Source organism: Schistocerca americana, chromosome 5 (assembly GCF_021461395.2).
Source record: "Schistocerca americana isolate TAMUIC-IGC-003095 chromosome 5, iqSchAmer2.1, whole genome shotgun sequence".
Classification (NCBI taxonomy): domain Eukaryota; kingdom Metazoa; phylum Arthropoda; class Insecta; order Orthoptera; family Acrididae; genus Schistocerca; species Schistocerca americana.
Window position 1 is genome coordinate 623,729,088 of NC_060123.1, and position 18,334 is coordinate 623,747,421.

Genomic DNA, 18,334 nt, shown 5'->3' on the forward strand with positions numbered 1-18,334 from the left:
ATGAACCATACTTTCTCAAAATTTTCCCAATAGACAGTCCACCATCCGCCTTCTCTATCACAATCTTCATATGCTCGTTCCATTTCATATCGCTTTTCAAAGTTACGCTCAAATATTTGAACTACGTGGCTGTGTCAAGGACGACACCAGTACTGCTGTATTCGCAATTTATCGGTTAATTTTTCCTTCTCATTCGCACTAACTTAAATTTTTCTACCTTTCAGAGTTAGGCGCCATTCATCACACCAACTACAAATTTTGTCTAAGTCACCTTGTGTCATCCTACAGTCACTGAAGTTAGATATTTCCCCGTATCCCACAGCATCATCAACAAACAACTGAAAATTGCTGCTCACCCTGTCCACCAGGTCATTTATGTATGCACAAAATAATCACCGTCCTATTTCACATCGCTGGGTCACTACGGTGAGTGTTCAACAAAGGCAAGGATATCGCCAGTAAAGGACAGTGCACTTTTCATATTTTAGAGCCACTCAAGTCTTTGTTAACAGAAGACACGGGAATATGGAGTAGGTTACCAATCTGTAGTGGGCCACCATGTCAAATGCTTTCCAGAAATCTAGAAATACGAAACCTGCCTGTTCCTCTTCACCCATAGCTTGCCGTTTTCTAAAATGGTAACCAACTACTGCGAGCTGTTTTTCACTCGAGCGATGCTTTCTAAATTGTGATTATTAGTAGACATAAGCTTCTCGGTCTCAAGAAAATTATATTCGGACCGAAAATGTGTTCAGGTACACTGCAGCAAACAGATGTTAGGGATACTGGTCTGTAACTTCGTAGGCACTACCTAAGCGCCAAGCAGGGTCCCAGCGTCACCGTGCGACTAGCGCTCGACAGTACAGTCGTAATGCTTGATAACACGGGATAGATACTAAACTGTCTTTCCAGTCGCGGTTCTGTGCACATCATCATGATGGGCGTGTCCCTGTTTGAAAGCTGCTTCGGCAGCGAAGTCTGCTAGATTGCATTCGTAATAACTGTACAGGCCCAGCGGTTAGCGTGTTGGTGTGCAAATCACTGGTAATGTAACGCAGAAGTGCTTTAGTTCTGCACCCATTGAAATCGGGCATGTTAAGCCCATTGACTGAGCCGTATCTCCCCCCCCCCCCCCCTCCCCCCTGCGGGTCCGGGGATTAGAATAGGCCCGCGGTATTCCTGCCTGTCGTAAGAGGCGACTAAAAGGAGTCCATCCCCCTCACGGGGGTAGTTCGCGCCTGCGTCCGGAGACGGACGGTTCCACGACCTATCATCGTGGTCCTTTTGGTTTTTCACTTCTCGTTTCTTCCTTCCTTTTGTTGGTTCCTTTCTTTGCTCTTCTCCACCTCCCTGTCTTCCTTACTCTTTCCCTTGCCTTCTCCTTGCCTTCTCATTGCCTTTTTCTCCTTGCCTTCTCATTGCCTTTTTCTCCTTGCCTTCTCATTGCCTTCTTCCCCTTGCTTTCTCATTGCCTTCTTCTCCTTGCCTTCTCTGGTCTCCGCCTCAGCGTTTGAGACAGTCTGTCCTCTTTCTCCCTCTCTCTCTTCTTTTTCCTCTTCTTCCTTCCTCCCTGTGCGTGCCTGAAGGCCGACCCACGCGTTCGCACGCGTAGCCGGTGACGGGGTAACGCGTAAGTCCCCGCCCTGGGTAGACATGTAAGGCACGCGCGTACCCCCTGGTAAAGGCCAGGCCCGGGGAGGGGTGATTGCCTGAGCTGATACCTTCTGACCATGCCGATTGGTCCCTCCGTCTGTTTCTCGGGAGGTGTGACCTGAGGTGTAAACATTCACCTAAGGCGGGAGTGCCCTCTGAGAGGGTCCCCACAAGGAAGGAGCGCGCCATCGGAGACGCTGGCAATCATGGGGGATTCCTCCGCAATGGATTCTACTCCATCTCTTTCGACTTCGACCCAAAAACGGAAACGTGACCAGCCAACAGTGACAAAAGTACTACCGCCTGCCCCACAGTTCCTCGTAGTTTCTCGAACTGAGGACGGAAAGGATTTTTCCTCTGTCAACCCTTTCGTTATTTAGAAGGGCGTAGATGCCATAGCCGGATCTGTCAAATCCTGTACCAGGTTGCGTAACGGCACCTAATTACTAGAAACTGAGAATGCCTTTCAGGCACAAAAACTGCTTCGGGCCACCCTCCTGTACACGTTCCCTGTCCGGGTGGAGGCCCACCGCACTTTGAATTCGTCTCGTGGTGTGGTCTATACTGGCTCCCTCGACGGATTGACTGACGAGGAGCTTCAATCATTCCTCGCTGAGCAGGGCGTGACGGCTGTCCATAGGGTCATGAAAAAGGTCAACAATGACCTTGTACCGACCCAGACAATTTTCTTGACCTTCGATAGTGTTAAGCTGCCATCGCGCATCAAGGCGGGCTACGAGGTTATTTCTGTTCGCCCCTATGTCCCGACACCTACGCGCTGCTACCAGTGTCAGCGTTTCAATCACACTCGACAGTCTTGTTCCAATGCGGCTAAATGTGTCACTTGTGGCAGGGATGCCCATGAGGGTGACTGTCCACCTCCGTCTCCTCGTTGTGTGAACTGTCAGGGTGACCATGCCGCATCCTCCCGCGACTGTCCTGTCTATAAGGAAGAACGCTGTATCCAGGAAATTCGAGTCAAAGAGAAAGTGTCCACCTCGGCTGCTCGCAAGCTATTGGCTAGTAGGAAGCCCACGCTGCTCCCAGCGGGGAAATACAGCACTGTCCTCGCCTCTCCTCGGACTACCCGGGAGGTAGCAACCCAGACATGCGATCTGACCTTCAGCACCACGGTCGTCCGTTCGGCCAGTGCTAAGATCGCGCGGTCGACGTCTCCTCTTCCTCCCGTCACCCCACAGACACCAGCCACTTCCTCAGCTTCTGCTAAGTCGAAGACCCCGAATTCAGATGCACGGGCCTTCAAGAAGGAACCATCCCGTGCAGACTTCCTCCGTCCCTCGACCTCCCAGCCTTCGACCGGTACTTCCACCAAACGTCCTTCTAAAAAGGCGCATAGGAAGCACAGTTCTCCTTCTCCGCCGCGGCGCCTTTCTTCTCCTGCGCCACCCAGCGGTTGCCGCCCCAGGCCGTCATCCGTTTCGCCTGGCCGCACCGCTGGTAGCCGAACATCTGGCCGTTCACCGGCGGAGGAAGCTCCCCCTCCCGGCCATCCTCCCGAGATGGCCGATGACCCTATAGACCCCATGGACGATGACTGTCCGCCTCCTGATAGCGGCGGCAGTGCTCGCTCGAAGCCAGGCCCTAAGCGGCCTTTGAGGTGACCCCTTCTCTCATCTTCCTTTTCTTACGATGGCACTTAATAACTGGAATATTCGCAGCATTCGCTCCAACCGAGAGGACTTGAAGTTGCTGCTCCGCTTGCATCGTCCGCTCGTCGTAGCCCTCCAGGAAACGAAGCTACGCCCATGCGATCAAATTGCCTTGGCACACTACACCTCTGTGCGTTTTGACCTACCCCCTGTGGTAGGTATCCCAGCTCATGGAGGGGTTATGTTGCTGGTCCGGGATGATATTTACTACGATCCCATCACGTTGCACACCGGCCTGCAGGCAGTTGCCATCCGCATTACTCTCCCCACTTTTACGTTTTCCTTTTGTACCGTTTACACTCCGTCGTCATCTGCCGTTACCAGGGCAGACGTGATGCAACTTATTGCTCAGCTACTTGCACCATTTTTGTTAACTGGAGACTTCAATGCCCACCATCCCCTTTGGGGCTCTCCAGCATCCTGCCCGAGGGGCTCCTTGTTAGCAGACCTTTTCAACCAGCTCGATCTTGTCTGCCTCAATACTGGCGCCCCTACTTTTCTTTCGGACACATCTCACACCTATTCCCATTTAGACCTCTCTATATGTACTCCCCAACTTGCACGCCGGTTTGAGTGGTATGCACTTTCTGATACATATTCGAGCGACCACTTCCCGTGTGTTATCCATCTCCTGCAGCATACCCCCTCTCCGTGCTTCTCTAATTGGACCATCTCCAAGACAGACTGGGGGCTCTTCTCTTCCAGGGCGACCATTCAGGATCAAACCTTTACAAGCTGCGATCGTCAGGTCGCACACCTCACGGAAGTCATTCTCGCTGCTGCTGAATATTCCATCCCTCACCCTCCTTCTTCTCCACGTCGCGTACCGGTCCCCTGGTGGACCGCAGCATGTAGAGACGCTTTACGTGCTCGTCGACGTGCTTTACGCACATTTAAACGCCACCCTACAGTGGCGAATTGTATCAATTATAAACGATTACGTGCTCAGTGTCGTCGTATTATCAAAGAAAGCAAGAAAGCCAGCTGGGCTGCTTTCACAAGCACCTTCAACAGTTCTACTCCTTCTGTTGTCTGGGGTAGCCTGCGCCGGCTATCTGGCACTAAGGTCCACTCACCAGTTTCTGGCTTGAAGGTCGCGAATGACGTCCTTGTGGCCCCTGAGGCTGTCTCCAATGCCTTCGGCCGCTTTTTCGCAGAGGTTTCGAGCTCCGCTCATTACCACCCTGCCTTCCTCCCCCGCAAACAGGCAGAGGAGGCTAGGCCACCTAACTTCCGCTCCTCGAATTGTGAAAGTTATAATGCCCCATTCACCATGCGGGAACTCGAAAACGCACTTGGCCGATCACGGTCCTCTGCTCCAGGGCCAGATTCTATTCATATTCAGATGCTGAAGAACCTTTCTCCTGCGGGTAAAGGTTTTCTTCTTCGTACATACAATCGCATCTGGATTGAGGGACATGTTCCCGCATGCTGGCGCGAGTCTATTGTTGTCCCGATTCCTAAACCGGGGAAGGACAAGCACTTCCCTTCCAGTTATCGACCTATCTCGCTTACCAGCTGTGTCTGTAAAGTGATGGAGCGAATGGTTAACTCTCGATTGGTTTGGCTGCTCGAGTCTCGACGCCTACTTACCAATGTACAATGTGGATTTCGTAGGCGCCGCTCTGCTGTTGACCATCTGGTTACCTTGTCGACCTTCATTATGAATAACTTCTTGCGGAAGCGCCCGACCGCGGCTGTGTTCTTTGATTTGGAGAAGGCTTATGACACCTGTTGGAAGGCGGGCATTCTCCGCACCATGCATACATGGGGCCTTCGCGGTCGCCTCCCTCTTTTTATTCGTTCCTTTTTAATGGATCGACAGTTCAGGGTACGTGTGGGTTCTGTCCTGTCCGACACCTTTCGCCAGGAGAATGGGGTGCCACAGGGCTCAGTTTTGAGCGTCGCTCTCTTCGCCATCGCGATCAATCCAATAATGGATTGCCTGCCAGCTGATGTATCAGGCTCCCTTTTCGTGGACGATTTTACCATCTATTGCAGCGCGCAGTGTACACGTGTCCTGGAGCGCTGTCTTCAGCGTTCTCTTGACCGTCTTTACTCCTGGAGTGTCGCCAATGGCTTCCGTTTTTCTGCCGAGAAGACGGTCTGTATTAACTTCTGGCGCTACAAAGAGTTTCTCCCACCGTCCTTACGACTCGGTCCCGTTGCTCTCCCAATTGTGGAGACAACCAAATTTTTAGGCCTTACATTTGACAGGAAACTTAGCTGGTCTCCACATGTGTCATATTTGGCCGCCCGTTGTACTCGTTCTTTAAATGTCCTCCGTGTTCTCAGTGGTCTGTCGTGGGGAGCGGATCGAACCGTCCTACTTCGTCTATATCGGTCGATCGTCCGCTCCAAGCTGGATTATGGGAGCTTCGTATACTCCTCTGCACGGCCATCCATCTTACGCCGCCTCAACTCCATACAACATCGGGGTTTACGACTTGCGATCGGAGCATTTTATACCAGTCCTGTAGAGAGTCTTCATGCTGACGCTGGCGAATTGCCACTCACCTACCGGCGCGATATACTGCTTTGTCGGTATGCCTGTCGGCTACTGTCAATGCCCGACCATCCGTCTTATCGTTCCTTTTTTGACGACTCTCTTGACCGTCAATACGGGTTGTATGTCTCTGCCCTGCTACCCCCTGGAGTTCGCTTTCGTCGCCTCCTTCAACACATTAATTTTTCACTCCCTGCAACCTTTCGAGTGGGCGAGAGCCGCACGCCACCTTGGCTCCAGGCTCAGGTCCGCGTTCACCTTGACCTCAGCTCGCTCCCAAAAGAGGTCACCCCCGGTTCGGTCTACCACTCCCGTTTTTTGGAACTTCGTTCGAAGTTCATCAACATGACTTTCATTTATACAGATGGCTCTAAGACCAATGACGGGGTCGGGTGTTCCTTTGTTGTCGAGGCACAAAGTTTCAAATACCGGCTCCATGGCCATTGTTCGGTTTTCACAGCTGAGCTCTTTGCCCTCTACCAGGCTGTTCTTTACATCTGCCGCCACCGACATTCTGCTTATGTCATCTGCTCAGATTCCCTGAGCGCCATCCAGAGCCTCAGTGATCCGTACCCGGTTCACCCTTTCGTACACCGGATCCAACGCTCTCTTCAGCAGCTGGTGGACGTCGGTTCTCCAGTTAGCTTTATGTGGGTTCCTGGCCATGTCGGTATCCCTGGGAACGAAGCTGCAGATGCCGCGGCCAAGGCTGCGGTCCTCCAGCCTCGGACAGCTTCTTGTTGCGACCCTTCGTCCGATTTTAGCAGGGTGATTTGTCGGCGCATCTTATCTCTGTGGCATGCCGATTGGGCTGCACTTACCGACAACAAGCTTCGGGCCTTAAAACCTCTTCCCGTGGCTTGGACGTCCTCCTCACGCCCTTCTCGGCGGGAGGAGGTCGTTTTAGCCCGGTTAAGAATTGGACACTGCCGGTTCAGCCATCGCCATCTGCTGACGGCTGCGCCGGCGCCGTTCTGCCCATGTGGGCACTTGCTGACGGTTAGACACATTTTAATGTCCTGTCCTGATCTTAACACACTGCGCCTCGATCTTAACCTGCCTAATACTTTCGATGCCATTTTAGCGGATGACCCACGAGCAGCTGCTCGTGTTCTTCGTTTTATCAATTTGACAAACCTCGCTAAGGACATTTGATGATGCTGTTTTTTAATCCTATGCCTGTTAGTCTGTCTTTTATCGTGTTTTCCCTTTTAGTTGTTGTGGTCCAATTGTGCCTCGCGGTGCATTCTTAGAGTAGTCAGGGCGCTAATGACCATTGAAGTTGTGCGCCCTAAAACCACAAAAAAAAAAAAAAAAAAAATGTAAATGTAGATGTAGATGTAGAAGTAGAACAAAGAACACGCCGCAGTAGAAAGCAAGATGGGCAATTACCTGATCTCCAAGTGTTTCCTGAGCGATATCCATACAAGATGTTAGTATATTCTTCTTCCACATGGTATTTGTTGGTACTGAAAATTTATCTTTCCGTCACACTTTTATACTGCAAGTGAATTCAAACACTTACATGATAAATTTCAAATTAGAAGAGAATAGAAATATGCTGTATATGTCCTAAAGCATCGCCTGCCCACCCGTCAGCGCCGCGCCGCGAAATGGCATCAAGAAGGCGCTGACCCGCGCGCCATTGGAAATGGCGGGCAGCGCCGCACCTCCAGGAACACAGAGTTCGGCGCCTCTGGTAAACGCTGACAAACAGCCACCCATCGCTGTTAGGCCCAGTTCGGTCGCAGACTTAGAAGGCATCAGTACTGATTAATAGGAAGACGTTACTTAGCTTGCACTCTACTCACTGTTACTACTCGCAGAGTACTTCTCTGTAGGAGGCACAGGAAGACGTAAAAAGTTCCATTAATCTGAAAGTGTTTCGTACAGATAATTTAGGATTCCTGCCATCGGCCATCGCAACTTCTCTGCTTCCTTTCTCGTGTCGGTGCACCCACAGTAGCAGACACAACGGTATGTGTGTATGTGTGTATGTGTGGTCTTCCTGAATACAACGACAATGAAAGCAACACACACAAGAAAGCAAATTGGCATGAAATGTACTACATGTTTGGATGCGCAGGTGATCAGCGTTTAAGGTTTATACAGTCGGCGGTTTATCGTCCCGCGATGCTCTTGCTCGTTTTGCTCTGAATACCACGACTGTAAATATGGAGTGTATGAGTTCCGGAAGGCGAAATCTGTGTCTGAATCTGCGTACATGCTCCGAAAGCCACTGTACAGTGCATGACTGAGGGTCGCCTGCACTAATGATAATCATTTCGTTTCCTGTTCCACTCGGAAACATGGCGAGGGAAACAATTGTCTATAAGCCTCCGATCGAGCCAGAGTTTCTCCTACCTTCATCGTCCATGCGCTAAACGTAATAGAAAGTTGGTGACAGTGGAACATCGGTATGTGAAGCTGACTGCAGAACGATTCTAAATTCTCTCAATAGTGTTCCTCAGAAAGAAAGTTGCTTTCCCTCTTTTGATTGCCTTTTGAGTTCCCGAAGCACCTCCGTAGCTCTTGGGTGTTCGAACCCACCGGTTGAAGTATACCTCATTCGCAATACTGCCAGTAGATAACAAGCAGATCAGTAGACGTAACTAAATTTTGTTTGTGTTCGAAGTTTCCGTGTTCACATAAATAGTCTGTTTCTGATGCAGTACAACGAAAGAAAGTAAACGTTCTCCAGAAAGTGTTTTTAGTAATCCGAAGGAAAAATTCGTGAAAAATAACTGTTCTTCAATGATACGAAATTAGATCCTTGAGACCATAGATCACGATCTCTTGACCAATGGGATCTTCAAAACAAAGTACATATTCAAAGTTGTGTGTCTCGAATAATACTACCTGTCCACAGTGCGTAACACAAAGACTGGGAGCACAGATCGTGGGAGCACAGCCGTCTGGGTGACCAAGGCGACGTCCCATCCAAGGCGGTCTCCAAGTGGCTATGGTAAGTCAGTCGCTGGCTGCTGAAGATGGAATTGGCTCCGCACGGGCAGAAATACTTGGGCAGCGGAACGTTACACTTTTCCTATTGGCTATCGGAGTAACGGCGGTTGCAGCAAGAAGTTAATCTCTGGAGCAACCACTGTTGCTATATTCAGCACCATTTGGAGGCTGAACAGGATTCTGCGGGAATCGGCCTCGACGCAGGGTCGAGCAGACTATAACCTGCGAAGTATAGATGCGTTGCGGGTTGGCATCGTCAAAGGCGAAACATAGAGACACGCCACCGGCAACAAATCTAGCAGCCCAGCTCTGGAATCTGCACCAGGTTGGATTAAAGGAAGACTTCGAAGAATTTCACTCAAAAACAGGTCGCAATAGAGTCCTGTGTGCGATCTTCTGCACACATGAACCATACTTTCTCAAAAATTTTCCCAATAAACAGTCCACCATCCGCCTTCCCTATCACAATCTTCATATGCTCGTTCCATTTCATATCGCTTTTCAAAGTTACGCTCAAATATTTGAACTACGTGGCTGTGTCAAGGACGACACCAGTACTGCTGTATTCGTAATTTATCGGTTAATTTTCCTTCTCATTCGCACTAACTTAAATTTTTCTACCTTTCAGAGTTAGGCGCCATTCATCACACCAACTAGAAATTTTGTCTGTCACCTTGTGTCATCCTACAGTCACTGAAGTTAGATATTTCCCCGTACCCCACAACATCATCAACAAACAACTGAAAATTGCTGTTCACCCTGTCCACCAGGTCATTTATGTATGCACAAAATAATCACCGTCCTATTTCACATCGCTGGGTCACTACGGTGAGTGTTCAACAAAGGCAAGGATATCGCCAGTAAAGGACAGTGCACTTTTCATATTTTAGAGCCACTCACGTCTTTAACAGAAGATACGGGAATATGGAGTAGGTTACCAATCTGTAGTGGGCCACCATGTCAAATGCTTTCCAGAAATCTAGAAATATGAAACCTGCCTGTTCCTCTTCACGCATAGCTTGCCGTTTTCTGAAATGGTGACCAACTACTGCGAGCTGTTTTTCACACGAGCGATGCTTTCTAAAATTGTGATTATTAGTAGACATAAGCTTCTCGGTCTCAAGAAAATTATATTCGGACTGAAAATGTGTTCAGGTACACTGCAGCAAACCGATGTTAGGGATACTGGTCTGTAACTTCGTAGGCACTACCTAAGCGCCAAGCAGGGTCTCAGCGTCACCGTGCGACTAGCGCTCGACAGTACAGTCGTAATGCTTGATATCACGAGATAGATACTAAACTGTCTTTCCAGTCGCGGTTCTGTGCACATCACCATGATGGGCGTGTCCCTGTTTGAAAGCTTCTTCGGCAACGAAGTCTGCTAGATTGCCTTCGTAATAATTGTACAGGCCCAACGATTAGCGTGTTGGTGTGCAAATCACTGGTAATGTAAAGCAGAAGTGCTTTAGTTCTGCATCCATTGACATCGGACATGGTAAGCCCATTGACTGAGCCCTATCTTGGAGATACCCATGTCACAATCATTAAACAAAATAATGCAAAGCAATATGTTAATCCTGTACTTCGTCATGTATTTCCATACATTGTGACTTTAGGCAAGGTCGCTACAGTCAATTGTGGTACAATTATCAGAACCTCAATAGAAGAACCCCAGAAGTCATAGCTCAGACGCACAGCCGAAGGCGATCCTAGAAAATGACCTCACGGGTAGTGAGGTCTCCTGATCAGGGTAGACATAAATATAGGCTTGTACACAAGGTATGCAAGGAGAAAGTCCATTGGCATTGTAAATGTTCATATGAATTCTGTCTACACCTTAGGTGGGTATTATTACGACGTTTGTACGCCATCCTGCAATATCCAACGAATAATACAATCTCCGTCCCGCTGTGGGATTCAGAAGAGCAGACTATGAAAGCCTTACCAATAATCCTCAGCAAACCCAAGCTGATGAACATAACACAATTCTTTGCCGGAGCTCAGGAGAAGTGAAGACTCTTCACAATCTCAACTAGACGACGGATGGGAAGTGCCGCTGTCGCGCATGCCAGCGTACCTATTCGGAGCTGCAGGGGCATCCGCTGCGAGTGAAAACCCTGTGGGAGCCCCATTAGAAAGTCAATCGCCATCACCTAGTATTACTAGTGGAGCGATTCCGCGATTTAGGTCTTCCGCAACACATTCAAGGTCGCCTGCAGGCCAGGACGTGCCTATAACAATGCAAAAGGGTCAAATAACCTTGCGCAAAAGGTTCCTCAGATACACAATACTCCAAATTAGACCAAACAGAAAGAATAGTGTTAACAAAGTGTTGTTTGCCACCAACAGAAGAAGCATCGACTGTGATCAGAAACGAATCGCTACTCTTTTTATACCATGTTGGCCTGACCATGACTTTCTCCTTGCCCCTCAAGAGTCGAAATCGTATGGGTATGGGTTACGAACAGTCTCGTACGTTACCAGGCACCAGCCGTTATTAATGACGAACTTTGTCATAGAACTGAAGTAGCATGACCATTCAAGCTCGCAATGAGACTGCTAACTTTCCCTCAGCAATTTTATTCATGTTGACATGTTGTGTACGGCGTACCAGAACTTCAGTAGATGTAAACAGATGAACGCAACTGTCAACCGCTGTTGAAAAATGGAGTTTGAGCCGGCCGGTGTGGCCGTGCGGTTGTAGGCGATTGAGTCTGGAACCGCGTGACCGCTACGGTCGCAGGCTCGAATCCTGCCTCGGGCATGGATGTGTGTGATGTCCTTAGGTTAGTTAGGTTTAAGTAGTTCTACGTTCTAGGGGACTGATGACCTCAGAAGTCAAGTCCCATAGTGCTCAGAGCCAAAATGGCATTCGTTTCATAACCGTGCACTTCTTGCTAACTAGAGACGCCTACAAAGTAGGCCCATATAAGCGTGACTTACTCGGTCGGCTCCGAAGTATATGGATAGAATTTCGCTGTCAGCACTTTTGCTTTTTATTTCATTCCCATGTAATTCTAACAGCCGGTTTGTTATTGCTGTGACAGTTATCTGTATTTAATTATTTTCGAAATCTTTACTCTGAAAAAGGGGAGAGTTTTTTCCTATGCAGCCTGGAAACTCAATCAAATCAATACACCCATTTTATTTCTAAGTTCTTTATTTTCTTTTTTTTGTTAGTGACATTATTTATATTTGTGACATGTGTAACCTATCGATAATGAGCGAATCACGATGATACTGATCGGAGAAATGACAGAGAGCAATAATTTTTACAGCGTGGAGTACATGTAGTGAACGCTGAATAACCCATGCGCTTGCAAAAATTCAATGACTCCTTTGCGAAACAAAGTGGGTTTATATTCATAATTCCTTTTCGCACGTCACACAATTTCGCGACATACCACATATAAATGTATGTCACCAAATACTGACGTACAATTGATTGAATTTTTATGCAGGTACTCTAGAACCTGTCTCTGGTTTGGATTGAATCTCGCTGGCGGTACTTTTTCTTCAGGCAGGCGAAGAACTTTATAAAACGACTGCAACACCCGGAGTAAATCATCTAACAGAAAACAAACACTTACTCCCTCGATTGCGGACGATGTGAATGCTAGCGACCATACGAAACGTATAAGCACTTCCAAAATTTTCCAACTCGATTTTCTCGAAAACGGTTGTGAGTTGCGTCTTTCTGTTTGCATATGTTAAAATTAAAGTCGTGCCCGACACACTTGCCATTATGAATGAATGAAATCGGACTTCATACGATACCCATGTCAGCAACAAGAGGTCTTACACGGCTCTATCCTGAATGGAACTATCATAGATATCGGTTCTGTGTACTTTATTTCGCATTTACCAAATATATCATGCATAATTACTACTATACTGTGTTCTATTAATGATTAAAATTACGTTATTTACACTGCCGGAAAAAATCACACTACCAAAAGATAATTATTTAGACTAGTGAAATTTCGGGATTACATGTGTCTAGGTAACAGATTTAAGTTACTAACATCGCAAGAGCTGATGCTGATGTAAGCGCGAGAAAATCCGTAGCAAATACGAAATTCTGGTCCATTAATAATCTGTGCAACCGCCAGAATGTTGAACGCAAACATTCGAAAATGTATGCATTGTTTGTACTAGTGCCGGATGTCAGTTTATGCGGTGGGGTTCCACGCTTGTTGCACTTGATCGTCGATACAGGGATGGCTAATTTTGTTTGTGAATAACGGTGGAGTTGTTGCCCGATGATGTTCCACAAGTGCTCGATTGGATACAGATCTGGTTATCAAGCAGGTCAAACCATCGTGTCGACACTCTGTAGAGAGCGCTGGGTTACAACTGCAGAATGTGGACAAGAGTTATCCCGGTGGGAAACACGCCCTGCAGTGCTGCTCACGAATAGCATCACAAGAGATCGAATCATCAGTTTGTCGTACAAAGTTCGTTGCAGTCAGGGTGCGTGGGATAACCACTGGAGTGCTCCTACTGCCATGAGAAATCGCGCCCAGACCGTAATTCCAGGTGTAGGTCCAGTGTGTCCAGCGCGCAGACAGGTTGGTTGCAGGCTGCGAGCTACTACGGACTAGAAATACCCATTAGCGAGCTTCACTGGTGTCGAGAAAACCATTTGCGACGTGCTACGGTTTCTCTCTATGCGCGAGATCGGGAGAAACACACTGAACTAAAATTATTGTGATCACCCAGTGATCTAGTAAAACCAGAGGGCTCGAGCCCCCACCAGCTTCTGCACGGAAAAAAAAGTAAAATCGTCACCCAAGCACGTACATAGAATGCATCCCCTTGGGGTTCAGTAAAATGTGGTTGGAATTATTAACTAAATTGGCTACGTTAGGTCTGAGGGGCGCCAACCACATCTGCTGCACAATCCCCAGTAATTTTAAATTGATGTCAAGTTTATAAAACCAAACGTTTTCACTAAAAATTATTCCTGCCTGCTAACAATACAGTTTCAACTAATTGAAGTTTATTTTAACTTGTTCAGGACAGATTTGACTGAAATACTGTAAAGTGTTCTTGATTTGACCTCAGATATTGACCGGGTTAGTTCAACAGCGCCACTCCAATATTAACCACAATTATTCAGCAATTATTCACTTAATGTTTCTTTTAAAATAGCTGAAACCTCGAAGATGAACGAAGTTCTGAGCGGAGAATACTTCTCGAAAAATAATAATAAACACAATCTGAAGTCCAACCGCAAACTGAACAAGAGCTGTGGGACATAGAATATTTTCGTACCGCGAACTCGTGATGGACTTTGAAGAATTCTCGGTGGTGCGTTTGTGAAAATTTCGCGCACTAGTTGAACTTAGTGATCTCAGAGTTAAAGTCCAGCATCACCCAACTGCTGAAAATCACAAGTTTCACGCGACTTTGCTGTCCGAAAATGACTGAAGTCCGTGCACGAATTGGACTTAAAATATGTCACACGTGCTACCCTTTTCAACTCAACTGAATGACTGCCCCCATCACAGAAAACGGGCGGCCTTAAAAGCCCTCGGTTTGAACACTCTAAATTTTATGTGCAACAAAAAACTTGATTTGACTTCATTAATATAGATGCAATAAAATGCATGTAACACTTCTATCCAGACGGAAATTTTCCTCTGAATTCAGATTCATCATTAGAATTTCTGTACGGGATCTTATTCTCGTATTATTAAAATTTGTGTTCTTCATATAGAACTTTTCATTATTTAAAATACTTTCAATGCATAAATAAAATAGATAATACAATGGTAATATTTCTTTGTCTACTTTTCCGTACTGCCGCTATCTTTATAGTTCCTATTTTTTATTTATCAATATTCTGCATTTTTAATCACGAAAACAGCATTTTGGCTCCTCATTCGAATTTTTAGAACATGTTAAAAAAAGTTACATAGATATCTTAATACTATTCATTCAGACTTTTCATTTCACACCTCGTTCGTAAAATTTTGTCAAAGCGTCCAAGATGTCCAATTCACAGTCTTATTTATAATTAATTGAATATTTTAATAATTCAGAAACTACCGGGGCGACTGGAGGTGCGTTTATAAGAGCACAACCGGCTAATTTTCTGCTTTAAAATGAGCCTACAAGCTCCATTGTGCCACATTGGGATCAGTTTTTATTGATTTCTATATTTTACATTAGCTGTGTGCTAAAAGCGGCGCGGAGAAATCGCCCCATGAGCCAGCGTGCCGGCCGTTAAGTTTCCCCGTCACGTGGATGGACGCTAAACTGACCGTATTCATTTTAAAGAACCGCCATCTGTTGGTCAGTGCCGAAACTAGGACGATTCTGCTGCTGCCAAGACGGCTGTCACACACCCATCTTAGGTGTAAACACGCCAGATTCTCGACTGCCACTTTGCCGCGATTTTTACTACAGAAACTGCGGTCTTCACATCCGCCCACCAAAGCCTGTCCCCTGTAAAGGCCGTCAAGTTGCGTCATCCTAACAAACACCGGGCCGTCACTGGCAGGATGGCAGAACCAGCATACATCAGAAAACACAACAGACACCCATCCCGCCCTTCAATGGTGTCAAGCGAAAATCATTGGAGTCGCAAATGGCTGTGGTTTGGGGTCGGCGGAATGCACGTTACAATGCGCTTGGCCAAGAGCTGTGCGGTTGTGGGGTTATCTGCTGCTGAAATTGGTGCACCGTCTGTACCTGCAGCTCCGGTCGCTGTGGCCGAGCGGTTCTAGGCGCTTCAGTGCGGAGCCGCGCTGCTGCTACAGTCGCAGGTAGGAGGAAGGTTTCATTGAGGAGGAAGGCATCCATGTGGTGGGTGGCAAGGGTGTGCAGGAAGAGGTTCTTATTGGCGGGAAGGGACCGGATGTTGTTTAAATCCCTGTCATGGCGTGACAGCACCATATCCTTTTCGACAATGGTGTCAAGATGGGAGAAGGTGAAACAGGCCTGGTTGTTTGAGTAGGTGGCATACATTTTTAAGTGGAAAACGGAACGGGCAGTGACGGATATCTGTTGGAGGGTGTGGGGGCGCTGAAATGGGTGAACATCTTGGAGGACGATGGTGAGGAATCTGATGATGTCCTCAGCGGTAGGGGTGGGCGAAGGGAATTGCCGGGAGGGGTGGGGGCGTCCAGAGGGCGGACAGGAACGGTGAGTTCAGGAGTGGTAGGAGGGGGTCAGGCCTTACATTTCTGGGAATAAGTAGGATGAGGGAGGTTACAGGTATTACAGGAGGGGGGGGGACTGGAGATTGGGGCACTGCCGTAAGAAGCGGGCTTGACGACAGTGTGGGCAGGTGGGGGCCTCGTGGCACTCAGATTTCAGCATTATACCACAAGCACCTCTGGCAGCGGAGGGATCAGGACGGGAGAGGAGGAGGAGGAGGGGACAGGGACAGGGACAGGGACAGGGACAGGCGGGGAGACCCCCAGCCCATGATGCCATGGTTAAGTGGGACGAGGTGGAGCCTTTTTGAGAGTAGAGGAGGCAGGGGTGCCACTGGGGTGCTTGACGGCGGCGGAGGAGGTGTGGGGGATGGTAGCGACTGGAATGTGGTGGGGAGTGGCAGGTCTCGGTGCTGGAGTCGGCGTGGGAGATGGTGAGGGCGATGGCGAAAGTGATGAAGGCGAAGGGGAGAGTTGAGCATGGGCCGTGGCCCTCCAGGCGACCACCCTCACCCTAGCGGGGGCCGCGGAAACGGAAGGAGCAGAGGGAGGGAGTGGAGGGAAGGGATCAGAGGAGGCGCAGGAGGGAGGTGCCGAGGATGGGGCTACAAATAGTGAGGGAGATGGGAGAGTGAGGAGTGGGGGGATGGACTTGAGCGGGAGGGTGGGTTGATGGGGCACACCACGTGATAGTGGTGGCGGCGGCGGAGGGGGATGTGTATATGATGGCAGTGGTGGTGGTGGGGTCGACATTACGATAAGGGGAAAAACACAGGACAGGACAAAGAAGCAAACGAGGGACGGGGAAGGCGACGAGAGACACAGAGTAAAAGGGACGGAGAACGATGGAGGAGACTGGGGCCGAAGCCCCACTCTGCTGCTGCTGGCGGAGGGGGCGACCCGACTGGCTGGCCGGTGGAGACGCCGCCGCCGCTGCTGCTGCCGCTGCCGCTGCCGCTGGCTGCTGGCTGGGACCGCTGCTGGCTGCTGGCTGGGACAGCTGCTCGGTGCTGGCTGCTGGCTGGGACCGCTGCTCGGTGCTGGCTGCTGGCTGGGACCGCTGCTCGGTGCTGGCTGCTGGCTGGACTGCTGCAGGGTGGCTGGCACCTGGAATAGACCTATCGCTTCGATTAGAACCGGGAAGGCAGAATCGAAGGGCGGTATCCTTCCGGATTACCGCCGGAGATGGACGAGCCCAGGTGCAGTCGCGGTATTTATGGCGAATCTCGCGCATGCGTCAGGTGTTGACATGCGCGGCATACCCGAGTTGTGCGTGCTGCCTTCGGTGGTGAAAGTACAGTATCGTCTAGATATTATCGATTGACGCCGTCGTTTCCGCTGTGATTGTATAATTTTAATAACAGGGTTCCAATTTTTGTCCAGCTGAAAGCCGTTGTCCCGATTTATAAGATAATCGGCAAGACGTATTTCCACTGATTATTTGACTACCGAATCCCAAAATCCAGAAACTGGAGCTAAAATTTTTGTTCCATTGTACTCCGTTGAATGTCCCATGAAATACAGTGCTCTGCTACTGCCGATTTTGACGGTTGTCGCAGATCGGTGTATCTTTCATGTTCTGTACATCGTTCATGGACAGTTCTTGTCTCCCTCTGCATATATTGGCCAATTTCGTAGACGCCTCCTTTTTTCAGTAGTAAATCGTCTTTAACGGATTGAACCAGGGCCCGGTTCTTTACTGAAGAAAAATAACCTTGGTTTTTATCTTCCGTCCACCAGCAATTTGTGTACTTTCGACGACACATAACAAAAAGCAACGCACTGCGAACGCTGATGACGTCCATAAATCAACTGCGTTCCTTCCATATGCTGGGAATGACAGTTGCGCATAGCCTTCCTTATTTGGCGTGAAGTGTAGCCATTCTCTTTGGAATTGGAATCCTGTTATTAAAGTTATACCAACACAGTGGAATCGACGGCGTAATTCGATACTCAATGACTAGATGGTCTTTTACTTTCACCACCGAGGGCAGGACGTACTACTCGGCTATGCCGCGCATGTCAACACCTGACGAATGAGCTGTAGGATGCCACTACATTTCACATGTGCGAGATTCGGGATAAATACCGCGACTGCACCTGGGCTTTTCAGTACTAGTGTACCCACCTGATGATGTCCGGACGTCTCTGGGCCGAAATATCGCGGCAGAATGTCTACGGCAGGGGCGGGCAGGAATCCTGCACATGTGCGGTGCACTTGCACGCGTGCAGTTAACAGGTGTTCCGTGTGCACACAAGGGCAAGCAGGCCACCCGCTTATCTCCCATCCCCACCATACCTTCTGTCCGCTCCTTCCTCTGTAATGCGTTTTGTTTCCTAGCTTGCTTTATTGAGTGAATGAATAAGGTTAGTAG